The sequence below is a fragment of the Sapajus apella genome, unplaced genomic scaffold, assembly GCF_009761245.1.
Source record: "Sapajus apella isolate SASKATOON/1434 unplaced genomic scaffold, GSC_monkey_1.0 scaffold2, whole genome shotgun sequence".
Classification (NCBI taxonomy): Eukaryota; Metazoa; Chordata; class Mammalia; order Primates; family Cebidae; genus Sapajus; species Sapajus apella.
In genome coordinates, this window is record NW_022436942.1 from 17,514,512 (window position 1) to 17,528,239 (window position 13,728).

Here is a 13,728-nt window from a genome sequence, read left to right on the forward strand (position 1 = left end):
TCAGGAATCCATGATATGAATAATCACCCAATGCCTTCTTTACACCTAGAAGCAGCCCATACATGTCTCCATATTTTAGAGTAATCACAAATTTTACTGCTTTATTTAGTTTCTAAAATACTAAAATTGATCAATGATTGCATCTCAGATCTGTTTTTTAGTATTAGGAAATAATAAAGTCACATTTTCCTGCTCCCTTAATTTTCAGTGATTTGCAGATTTATCAAAAAGAAGTTGAAAATTGAAAACACTTTTGCAGTTTAGTCCCCAACAAAAGTCGCTAAAATGCTCATAAATCAACATGTATTTCTTGACCACCCATTATGGGCAAGGCACTGTTCCCAGGGCTTACAGAGTCAGACATACAAAAATTTAAGTGTAAGACAATGGAATAAGTGCCAATTTAGAAGCAAAAACCAACAAAGAGAAGGAAAGAATTTACTCTTGAAGGTATCACAGAGGAAAGGTACATTTGATAAGAATTTGAAGGATGAATAGGAGTTTGCCTATACACAGGTTCAGAGAGGGCACTTGCTACATTCAGAGAGGACAGCAGTAACCAGGTGATGAGAGAGTAAGGGAAAGTGGCCCACAATGAAGCTATGGCAAAAAACAACAGGAGCTGCATCAGGTAGAATTACCTGTAGCTTAGAAAGGAACATAGTCACATTGGGATTTTAGATTCATTATCCATGTCATTTTTTTGAGGATAGCTTTGAGGAAGACAATATTGGCGGTAAAGAGACTTACTAGGGATTTTAATACTCTGGGCAAAATGCATAAAAATCTAAACCAGGACACAAAGGAAGTCACCAAAGAAGGTTCCTTTTGGAGGGAAGGAGGGAGAGAGAGAGAAAGGAAGATAGGAAAAAGGGAAGAGAGATCAAATCCTACCTTCTCATTCCTCAGATAAGGAAACTGAGGCTCTGAGAGATAAAAGTGGCCTTACCTGGTTTACTGAAGTAACATGTTAAAGTCAACTGGGCCAGAGTGGTTTTCATCTTATGCGGGAAAGGAGAGTCTGACTTACAGCATTAATACGGAACTTATAATAGCATCTGCAAAAATTTACTGTCTTTGCTGACTTATTTAAAATAGTAATTTTAACCTCAAGAAAAGCATGTGTTACTGATTGGAATGTAATGTTACTGGCAATGTCTTTGTACACATTTTCCAAGGCTTCATGAAGTTGGCTTAAACTTTTCTTGCCTTAGACCAAAGCTCAATGTTTGCTAAAATTCTGTTTTACCACAATGTGAGATTCTTCTTCTTAAATATCTATGTGTCTGTATATATCTTGATTATTTTTAAACTTTTCAGGGTTATAGTTAAATTTTTGGCTTCTATCCCATCCCCAAAATGTTCTAGATAGATAAGATACTACAGATAGCCTACATAAGGTAATATATTTTTAGCAAAGACCATTGTTTATTCACATTTTTTCAAAAACTCTCTTTATGTACAAGAAGAACCAAGTGGGGATATATTATCTCATGTTTTACTTATTTAAATACAAAGACTAATTGGGTTAAACACCCTGAATTCAATGAGGTTAACTGCTAACTGCAAACATGTTATAATGCTTTAAATCGTGCCTTGGAAAGCATTTAGAATTGAATCAGAAAAGTTAAGTGGACTCATCACCACCCACATCAATTATGAAATTATGCAAAATTGTTGTTAATATTATCATAATTTCCAGGTTTCTATTTCTGTCCATGATAAAACCATTATTTGTCTCCTGGACTAAATGTTTTCACATCATCTTTGAATCTGCCCTCTTTTTTGTCCATTATGAGTAATTTACTACCAGCCCATTTGCAACCTCTTCTATAAAACTTCCTTGATCCTCCTAATAGCAATTAATTTTTCCTCACCTATATTCTCTTAATTGTTTTACCTTTATTATAGTACTTACTAAACTATAACTTGTATTATGGCTGTAAAAATATCTGCTTCATTGAGAGCAGGGACCATATCTTATTAAATTGTTTAACCCCTATAATGCCTACTTCTCCACTTATATGAGTACAACTACCAAGCATAGTGTCTGGCATGTAATAGACATATACAACGGAATTGAAACATGTTTTTCAAACTTTACAGATTTTAATTGAATATTATCACTAGACAGATCTCCATAAAGCAGTATTAAAATGATTTTGTACAAGTTCTCCACTGCCTACTCCATCAAGTGCAAACTTCTTTTTATTTTGCTTTTTTTATATAGCATATTTATTACCAATTCGTAAAACAAATCCCTATTCCAGGAATGCTGGAATCTCAATTGATGTCTATCCTCATCTTTCAGGCATCCCTACTTTAATAGTTTTGGTCTAAATAGGGATGCCGTCTTCTGCTCCTTCCCAAATCTTACCCAGATTCTAGGTTCAGCTTTGGCCCAACCTACTCTAAGATATTTGGATAGATCACTTTGATCAATCCAATGATTACCTCCTTTTCTGGTTTTAATTCCTTTATTTATAAGGCAAAACTGTTAAAATTAAATGAGACTATATATACGTAACACCAGGAAAATAGTAGCCCATTAATTAACAAGACGCATGAAAATGCAAGAATTTAGGTGACGGGGTGGTGGGGGGATAGAGACAGCAAACCACCATGGCATGTATGTACCTATGCAACAATCCTGTAGGATGCAGGATGTGCACATGTACCCCAGAGCCCAAAGTACAATAAAAAATAAATAAATAAGAAAATGCAAGAATTGCTACATTAAAGCATTCACCATTAGCATTACTAATAACTATGAATTTAAGTTTCTATGAGTTAGAACTGCTAAAAAGACAGTGTTACCAACAAATTACATGCTAATTATGGTTATCTACTATTTGGAAATATTTGACAACAGTAACAAATTTATTACTGTCCAAGAAGGAAAGAACGCATTTATTCAGATAACATTATGTTAGCTGCAAGTCAAAGAACTATATGTTATTTATCTTGTGTTATAATACACTGCTGTTTTTTGAGGCAGTTTTAGTTTGCTTAAAATCTTCCATCTTCAACTAAAGAACCAAAGGTACAAGCTAAGGGTATGATTCATCCTGCTATTTACACAATAATTCTGCATGACAAACCAAAACTCAGTGACTTACAACAGCATTTACTCTCACTCACACGTCTTCAGGTCAAAGGTGGTTCTTCCAATCCGGCATATGCTTAACTGGTCTGCTCTGCTCCAGGTCACAGACTTCTTACATGCATCTCATTCTGTAGCCTAGACTGAAATGGCATTGATATGGTTTAGATCTGTGTCCCCACCCAAGTCTCATATTCAGTTGTAATCCCCAATGTTATCAAAGGGTCAGACTCTCTGGAGGGACCCAGTAAAGGAAGGAGAATCTCTACAGAATATAAATTTCCCCCGCAAGAACAGCTTTTCCATGCCATTCAAAATATGTCAAAGATACACATTTTGGGGTACAATACTTTGATTTCCTTTTAGGGCCTACTGTCTGCCATGTGATGTTATACCAGGGTGAGATTGGAGTTGGTATCTTATTGCTACAAAGAGTCTGTTCTGTCAGTCTTAGAGTTTCTGTATTAACGTTAATGCTGGTCAGTTGTATGCCTGAACTCCAAAGGGAGAAGAATATAATAAAGCATGTCCAATATCCACCTACCCACCTTCCTGTCATGGCCTGAACTCGTTTTTCAGGTTTTATCAGGCCCCCTTAGCCAAGAGAAGGGTCCATTCAGTGAGCTGGGGATTTATAATTTTATTTTTGGTTTACAATTCCGTCAGCCAGATCATACCTGACAGCCAAGCCCAACATTAACAGGGAGTAGATATGTGATGAACGATAAATCAAACTATTGCAGAAGGCTAAAACATTGGATAATTACAGCCTAGATCAACAATGGAACAACACAGTGGATCTGTGAGAATAACGACTGTTGTTACAAGCTTATGACACACCCAGGCTCTATGGTGTAGCCTACTGCTCCCAGGCTACAAACCTGGATAGCATGTTACTGTACTGAATACTGTAGGCAATTATAACACAATGATAAGTATTTGTGTATCTAAACATATAAAAATCCCATAGAAAAGATACAGTAAAAATACAGTATTATTATCTTACTACGCCTACTAAAATTATTATTAAAATACCACCATTGTGGTACTTTTGTGGTTTCAGTCAACCATGCAGTCCATAATTGACTGAAACGTCATTGCATGGTGCATGACCTTATTTTATGTCAATGAGCATTTCTTTGATTACAATTATGCTGAGAATTAAATATTGTTTTTCAGCTCCGTATCTGCTCTTCCATATCTGGCTTGGAGATGCTGACTGGAGTTGGGATTCTGCAAACTATGTCCTTTTGGCCAGTTACTATCCTGTTAGATTTTGTGACTAAGGGCATTAAAAGTGAGACTACAAGCAGGAAGAGGGGGAAAAGACTTCTTTCTTGTCTATTCCTGTCAGTCGTCCTAGCAATGGTTCTTTTCCCTGGCAGCAGCAGTTGGTTGATGATATTTTCTTTCCACTCTCCCAGAATGATGCATTCCACCACAGTGACAGTAGCACCAACTGGGAAGTACCTCTTTTCAGGAGTCGGTTTCCATTCTGTAGAGCCCTCTTGCAAGTTCTCTGGTTGTGAAATGAAACAGCATCATTGTCTGGGATAAATACTCAGGGTTCGTCATCTTGCACCAAGAAGATTAACAACAGGGACATACACACACCAGAGTGGGTTAAAGAGTGGAAAGTGTAATAGGCAGCAGAAAGGAGAGAGGAGAACAGTTCTCTCTCTTCTGAGAGGGAAGCGTCCAAAAGGGAAAAGCTGCAGACTGCAGCAGATTTTACAGGCAAGCTTGAGGAGTCAGTGTCTGATTTGTAGGGCCCACAGATTGGTTCAACCAGTTGTGATGTTTACATGGGGCAGGGAAAAGGCTGGTTGCCCCACCCTAATCTTATTATGCAAATGAGCTTTCCAGTTGGCCAGCGCCATCTTGTCTGCTCCTTACTGTACACATGGCTGACAAAAAGAGAAGATGGAGCTACCATTTTGAACATGCTTAGTCCCAGGTAGTATATTTGCATTGGCACAACTGCCAGCATTTGCCTGTGTAAGCTTTCAACTTGCTCATCTACGTCTGCAGCTGGGTTTTACAGGCTGCTATTTATTAGAAAAGAAAATGATTTGGGGGCTGCTTTTCATTGAAAGGAAAACCCTAGTGAGGATTCCTGCACCCTCACTATCTGCCCAAGTACTTTCTTCTTAGCTCTTATATCAAAAACACCAGTCTCTTCCCTTTGTTTCCCCTGCTCCAGGGGTAGTAGCTCTCACTGCAGTTACTACCTCCATAATCTCAGAAAGTTCTGTTAAACAGCCATGACAGGACACCTGGGATTCAAAGGTCAATCCAGGGCACTGGTTCCCAAACTTGTCTGTACATTACAATTAATTGAGAAGCTTTTCAAACTTCCGGACCTCAGCCACAGCACAGACCAGTTTAGTTCCAACTGCTGGGGATGGATACCGGAGTCCCATTTTTTTTTCAAGCTCCCCATGTTATTCTAACTTGCAAACAAGGTTGAGAACCACTAACCTAGAGGTCAGGTTGAACAAAAGGACAAGCTAACTAGCATTACATATTCTTCTTTAAGATTCCTGTTAGAGAATCGTCACTACTTTCTTGCTCTCTCAAGTTCCTACTGCTAATAAAAATGGGAACGACTTTTATCTTTTTAACGTTGATCTACCTACATTTCTGTCTTTGTATAAAGGCCTAGAACGAAAATGCATTCTTTGAATTCTTTTGGAACATTAAAGAAAACTCTTCATCCTTCATAGAGAAAAAAAGAACTAACAGGTATTTTGGTTTTCTGGTAGGCAGGTTGGTTTATTTAGAATGGCTTATAAGTGGCATTTAAAGGTGCTGAAACAGCTGCAGTGCTCAAAAAAGTATGAAATTCTTTTCTGCTTTTGTAAACAGTAGAGAAAATATCACCAGCATCTGAAGCTTTCCACTGAATGCCCCGCAATCAGCTAAAGGGAAGGCAGAGCAAACCACTGTAAAGTGGTCTGTGAGCCGACGGGAAGATGTGATCAACATGACAAAATGCTCACTTGAAAAGAGGATAACACAGAATGTAAACCTTCATTTGAATTACCTGGCAAAGGCTAATTTCTGTCCATAAAAAGGTTTGAATGTTTGGGAAACAAGAAACAAGAATTTAAAGTGCCTTGATTTGGTTTTTGTGCTTTACGTTACTCAAAATGAAAGAACAATAAATGCAATGGCAAGGAACAGTGATAAAAGCAAAAGGACAAACTGTAGCCTTCTTCCATGTAAATGAGTTATTTTTCTTAATGAGTACTGTTCCTGAAAGTAATTAGCTGAATATGGAATCGGAATGAATGAATAATGCTAAATAAAATAAAAATTGACCCCAATCCACAGCTGTTTATTGAAGTGAACCCAGTATGAACCTCGCTATGGCTGTGGCCTCCCATGCAAAGTGAAATGAATCACCAGTTCAGCTCAGCTAATTCAAACCAAAAATGCAATGCTTGATTCAATTATCAGTATGTTTCAGAAGAAAATTATTTTTCTTGTGTTTTCCACTTCATTTGCATATATAGCTTAAGATAATGTATTCACAGACACATCTCCTATATACTTTTCATAAATTTCATACAATCAGGGTAAATATTTGAGGAAAAAATTACCCAAAGCTTATCTACATTTTATTATTTGTAATTTCTTTGCATTGAAAGGAAAATGCTGCCTATAGTTTGTTTTCAGTTCTTCTTATATTCATTCATACACTCATTAATTCACTCATTCAAAATCATTTACTAAATTCTTACTACGTGCTAGGCATCTGGATTGCTTCCAGGTGCAACAGATAAATACGGTATAGATATGGTGAGATAATTTATCAATAAAATTAACCTACATGCTAAAGGATTGCTCTACCTTTTTCCCTCTCCTGCTTTGTAGTCAGTAGCCAGACCCAGGGTATTTCCTTGCCTTAGGAATTTTTATTGGCCAAAGGTAAAATAGTAGCTACTTATTTCTCAAATTAAAATGGCACCATTCTATGGGATGTATCTATCAGATTACAGTATATATTGCATCTATCAGTAAGGTCTAATCAGGAGACAGAAATGACATAGTAATTTGAACTGGGAATTTTTAATAAAAATTATAATGATAATCTTTTTTGAGACAAGGTCTCACTCTGTCACCTAGGCTGGAGTGCAGTGACACAATCATGGCACAATCATGGCTCACTGCAGGCTCAGGGGCCCATGGCATCCTCCCACATCATCCTTCCAAGTAGCTGAGACCATAGCTGCACACCACAATGCCTAGCTAATTTTGGTATTTTTTGTAGCAATGGGGTTTCACCACATTGCCCAGGCTGGTCTTAAACTCCTAAACTTAAGCAATCCACCCTCCTCAGCCTCCTCAAGTATTGGAAGATTACGGGAGTGAGCCACCATGCCTAGTCAAGAAATAATTATTAACTATAACAATGGAATGACTATAAAGAGAGAAAAGGCAACTCTAAAAGAGAGGTCAGCAAATGTTTTTCTGTAAAGGGTCTGATAGTATGGAGCATAGGCTTTCTGAACCATTGGGTGTCTGTTGCAACTATTCGTTTCTGCCATTACAGCATCAAAGCATCCAGAGACAAAATATAAATCATTGTGTATGGCTGTATTCCAATAAGTGTTTATAAAATCCAACAGGTGGTGTTGAGGACCCCTGTGCCAAAGAATTCGCTAAGACCCAAGAAAGGAACAACTTGGCAAGGGGCCCATCTTCCTGAGGCTGGGATTTAAATCTATTCCAGAAGATATGTTTGGAGTCCACTGGATGGTGGAGGCATTGGTTGCATTGCTTGGGCCAGACTTGGTTCAAGTCAATGAACACACAGGAAGCACACACTTCCTCAAGCAGGGGGAGCTTGGCGGGTGGGCACACTGAGGGAATAGGGCTTTGGTAGGCAGTTTCCAGGCAGGCCTACCACAGGCGTAGGCACCTGGCATCCACTCACGAGGGCCACGGTGAGGTGATTAGTGAGCGAAGACAGGGCCTTGAGTTTGCAGTCTGGTGCATGGCTGGGACAGTGCAGTCTAGCAGCAATGCAGAAAGAGCAAGAAGCAAAAAACCTGCAACTTACTGGAACGGGGAATGGAAACTCCTTCCTTCTGCAATGGCCCTCCAGCGCCCTCTACTGACAAACTTAGCGTCCTGCTTACTACAGAGAAAAGATTTCAGAGTCTTACTATTTCAGAACAGTTACCTGGAAGGGTAGATTTTGAGCTGAACGGCAATAAATTGATAATTGTCACTGTAAATATTGATAATTGTCACTGTGCAGAAAAATTCTTAATAATACCTGAAAAATTCTACCATAATAAATTATGTATCTCAAGTCATACAGGTGGACTTTCTAAAATTGTACAAATTCTGTTCAACACCTTTCCTTCCTCCACTGCTGAGCGCATAAGAAATGGAGCCTCATTTGTTTACTGTAACTAACCCTTTCTAGCTGGCATCAAACATCCAGAAGTTTTACCTTATGCCAAGGAGAGGAGAAATCATCTGACCCTCCTGTTGTCTGGTCACACAGGTTTCACCAAAAAAAATGTCCAGTGTATCAACCTGCCGAGTCACTCACCAGGGAGACCTGCCTGTTAGGGTATTTGCCAAAGCTCATTTGTGTCGAAGATTAGTTCCTCATTTTGTTATCATAAAGTTTCAAACCTAAGCTTTGAAATAAGTGGAAAGTTATATTTATGGTTGCATAAGCATATTTATTTTCATTTAGGAAATATATGTTTCATAAGCCATGGAACAGTCTGGGGAAATGACAAAGCTAAATCCCATTCAGGAATTATGAGGGTAGTGGATGACCTACTTCCAGTTCCAAAGCATGACCTCCAAATGCCTTCTCTGGCTCCCTCAGTTGTCCTACACACATACTAATAGAAGTACTGACCCCACAGTTACAGCAACATGCACAACATTTTCTCTCCATTGAACCCCAAATTCACAATACCAGGCCAGGAAAACTGAGCTCCCTATGAGAATAAACCCATAGTAAGAGTCAGATCAGAATCCCTAGAAACAAAGATCCTAGTAACTTATAAAAGGAATAAGACTAGCAATCACTATATGTCGGCATGTGTGTGTTTTTTTAAATGTGCCAGGCACTGTTCAAAGGACCTTACATACATTAACTCATTTAATCAGCACAGCTTTCCTGTGAGGAAGATATAGCTGTTATCCCCATTTTACAGATGAGCTAACTGAGGCACAGAGAGTTTAGGTGACTTGCCTAAAGTAAGTAGCGGTGATGTATGGAATTGAGGCATCTAAGCTTTAACAATCTTCACAGATGACTTTGACAGGTAAATAGGTTTGGAGGCCATTTATAATGACATATGTATATTTGAGTTGTACACTTATCAACATGACTTCATATTCAGTTCTACCAATGTGATAATTAATTGATTTATTTGGTTTTATAAAATTATAAAGATTGAAGAAATGTTCCCATCTCAAATTTTACGAAAACGTTATCTTTAATAACCTTTTGGCTTCCAGGTTAAAAGTGAAAATATCTGTGATGGTTTTCTTCGTGTGCTTGGTCCCCTTCACTCTCCAGGGCTGAAGTGGGTGTCCTATTACATGATTCTCCTGAAGCAGAATATCTAGGAGGAGTTAGAATTGAAGTTGCTGACAGCATTCTTGCAGCCAGTGTCAATCAATGGCAGTATTCTGCGAGCCTAGGATACTGTATCAAATACATCTCTCTATCTACATATCTGTGTCTGTGTGTGTGTACATTGTCTTAGTCTGTTTGTGCTGTTATAACAAAATATCTGATAGTGGGTAGTTTATAAGAACAGAAATGTATGTCTAATGGTACTGGGGCTGGGAAGTCTAAGAGCAAGTTGCTAGCAGGTTTGGTGTCTGTTGATGCCTGCTCTCTGCTTCTAAGATGGCACCTTGAATCCTATGTTCTCACAGCTGAAGCTGGAAGGACAAAAAAAACATAGCTCATTCCCTCCAGCCCTTTTACAAGACAGCTAATCCCATCCATGAAGACTGTCCTCATGACTTCATCACCTCCTAAAGGCCTCACGTTTCATACTATCGCATTGGTGATTATGTTTCAGCACATGAACTTTGGTGGCCATACAGACCATAGCATGTGCATATATATCTCTATCTTACTACCTATCTATCTTAATGATTATAATTTGTTTCAACTTTAGAGTAAAATTCCTGCAATATCCCACTGTCCAAGTTCAAAATGAATAATAATTGTTTCATTGTCAAATAGAGATTAATCTTTTAAATATTAATTCTATGTTGCCTCAGCTATTACTTAATAATGATTGTTTTGTTTCTATTCTAAACTAAATCATAAAAATAATATATAACTAGTAAAGCCTCGAATACTTCTAATTTTCTAATCCATATTTACATGTGTTATGAGTTTACAGTAAAAGATAGGTGCTTCAGAAATAAATGTGGAATGATTTTACTTTTCAAAAGGGAATTATTTTTCTAGCAGAGGTACTCCAGGAAAAATAATCATAGACTAAATTTTAGACGTGTATATATTTTATCTACAATTATTTTTCAAACAGCATTTGCATACATACAGCCCTAAATCAAGCTACAAGAAAGCAAGCTCAACATGGTCCCATGGTCTTTCAGTCTACAACTGAAACTGCAAATCCCAGATGGGACAAACATAAAATTGCAATAGAAACTGAGATCAAGCTGCAAAATATCAATATGACCATACCGGTAAATGGCTCAAAAAGATTTATGGAAAATATAACAAATGAAATAATAATTGCCTAATAGTAATAAGAAGGAAGTATAAAAATTATTAATATATCCTAGTAATTATCAACTGAAATTAAAAATTATTTCAACCAGTAAATAATAGTGCCATCTTGGATCTTTGTTCTTTGAGGCAATAGTAAAGATACTAAACTCTTAAAACATTTTATGTAAAACCACTTGAGATTAGAAAAGGAGATAAAATAACAATAATATCCAAAACAATCAGTTTAATACATACTAATACTGATTCAAGAATTTTAAATACATTATCTTATTTGATCCATTTAAATCTCTGTGAAATGAGTATTATTACTATAATACCTATTTAAGAGATGGAGAAGTTGCAGCTAAAGAGATTCAAAAACTTGGCCAAGGTCATAGCTAGCAAGTGGAAAATCTGTCATTCTGTCTCAGCCAGTGTTACCCCAAAGCTTGTATAATCACTGCTTTATCCTGTACTCGGAATGCAGAACCTTATTCATCCTTTCTCTTAGGATGTTTCCTATAATGGCACCACCATCAATCCAATTCCACAATGAATTGGATTTCAAGGCTGGCAGCCAGCCTTGGACACCTGTTCTTCCTTACCACTCCATTCAAACCATCTCCAGGTCCTTCTCTCATTTTTCCTCACTTCCCTGTTCCTCCTGTAGTACCATACAGGTCCTAGGACATTATCTTGAAGGGATGGTAGCCACAGCCTCCTGACTGGTCTCTCTCCTTTTATGCTTGACTTTCTCTAATCTGTTTTCAATAAAGCAGCCAGAGCTATCTTTCCAAAGCAGTGTAAACAGCTCAGCTTGTTTAGAATTTTCTGGTTTTAACATTGAATGTCCAAGTCCTGGGAAATGCGTCAATCCCAGTCAAACCTAGTTCTGTGTATAAATTAGATTATTGCATCTCTCTTGGCTAGAACTCATCAATGGTTTCTTTTGCTGTTGGATCAAAATATTCATGTGCATATTCTTCATGACCTTGTCTCACCCAGCGGTCCCCTCTGGCCTGATCCCTTACGTAGACGTACACACAAGTGCACACACACACACATGCATACACACACACACACACCCCTGCCCTCTCATACATTCTCCTTCCCCAGACACCAGGGTCTCACTTGCCTCTAGTAGTATGCATACTTCACACACTGTTTCATGCAGATAGGTGAGGTGAAAACATCAGGTTCGGTGTAGCAAGGAAGGAGAGTCAAGAATCTGAACTCTGAAAGAGAATGGAAGGTGGTGAGAGAAGCACCCTAAGGGGGACTCCGAGTGCTGTTGGGAGATGGTGCAGCACACGCACATGTGGTGCTGCTTTGGGCTTGAATGCCTGCTCTCCTGCCTGGGTCTCTGGCCTGTTGTGTGTGTGAGGGAGGGGCGTGGAGAGAGACGGCTCCCCACCACTGCTCTAGGAGTCTACAGCAGATATGCCTGTGATGTGATGTGAGTGGTACTCCCTGAGATACAGTACTCTGAGGCAGTAAACAAACTAAATGCCTGTATGCCACACTTAGTGTTTGTCTTTTCCAGTCTGTATACCAAAATAGCACAGGGTCTACAGCAGTCTCTGCTTCAATATATGCAAGTGCCTCCAATGTAACTTCTCTAAAAATGTTAGCTTCCTATTATCCAAATCTCAATAAGGGTGTAACCCTCCAACCAGTCTCCCAGGCAGAAGCTTGAACAAGCCCATTTGCCTGTCTTTCATCATCAGTATCCACTTAGATACCATACGTAAATTATGTCTCAAAAGCCACTCTTAAAAATGTGTTTTTTCGATCTTTGCTGCCACTGCTTTTCAATTCAAACCTGAATCATCTCCCCAGAGCTGTTGAAAAGGTCTCCTAATTTTTTTTTCACCTACGTATCTCACATTGACTCCAGAGAAACCTTTCTTCTAATATTGTTTTGAAAACTGTTAGTCAAAGCTCTAACTAAATAGAAGGTATAAGATTTTTATGATCTATCATACAGCTTGGTAACTATAATTAAGTGTATTATCGATTTTTAAATTGCTAAGAGAGTAAATTTCAAATGCTCTCACCACAAAACAATTGTAAGTACTTGCAGTGATGGCTATGTTAATTAGTTTGATTTCACCATTCCACATTGTATACCTAATCATAACATCACTTTGTTATGCTATGGTATAAATATCCAAAATTATAACTTGTCAATTTATAATAAAATTTAAAAGTCCAAAAAAGCAAAATAAAATATCTTTTAGGTTAGAAAACAAAGTTGAACACTTCACTCAATAACACATAAAGTAAAACACAATTAACAAACAAACAAAAAAAAACCACAGCAAACAAAACCTCTTGCTTCTTGTTGGATAGTTAATAAAGCTTTATGGTTTGGCAAACAAAGCGCTTCACAATCCAACCCATTCTATTTTTCAAATCATCTCTTCTCTCTCCCTCTACTTACTCACTGAATTTTTTCTCAAATCCTGGACATACCAGATCCTTTCATGATACCACCTGTGCATAAATTCCTCCCATTTCCTAAAATATTCCCTCTCACTCCATTTTTTTTATATAAACTACAGTTTATCTCTCAATGCTCAGCTCAAACATTAGATCCTCAGTGAGACTTCTTGTTGAAAGGACTCTTGCACTTCCCTACTCCCATATCTCCATAGTATTATTGCACCATGATATCATAATTTATCTGTTTATATCTTTTGCTGAAAATAAAGTTGTGGCCAGGCGTGGTGGCTCATGCCTGTAATCCAAGCACTTTGGAGGCCAAGGTGGGCAGATCACCTGAGGTCAGAAGTTCAAGTCTAGCCTGAACAACACGGTGAAACCCCGTCTTAAAAGAAAAGAAAAGAAAAGAAAAGAAAAGAAAAGAAAAGAAAAGAAAAGAAAA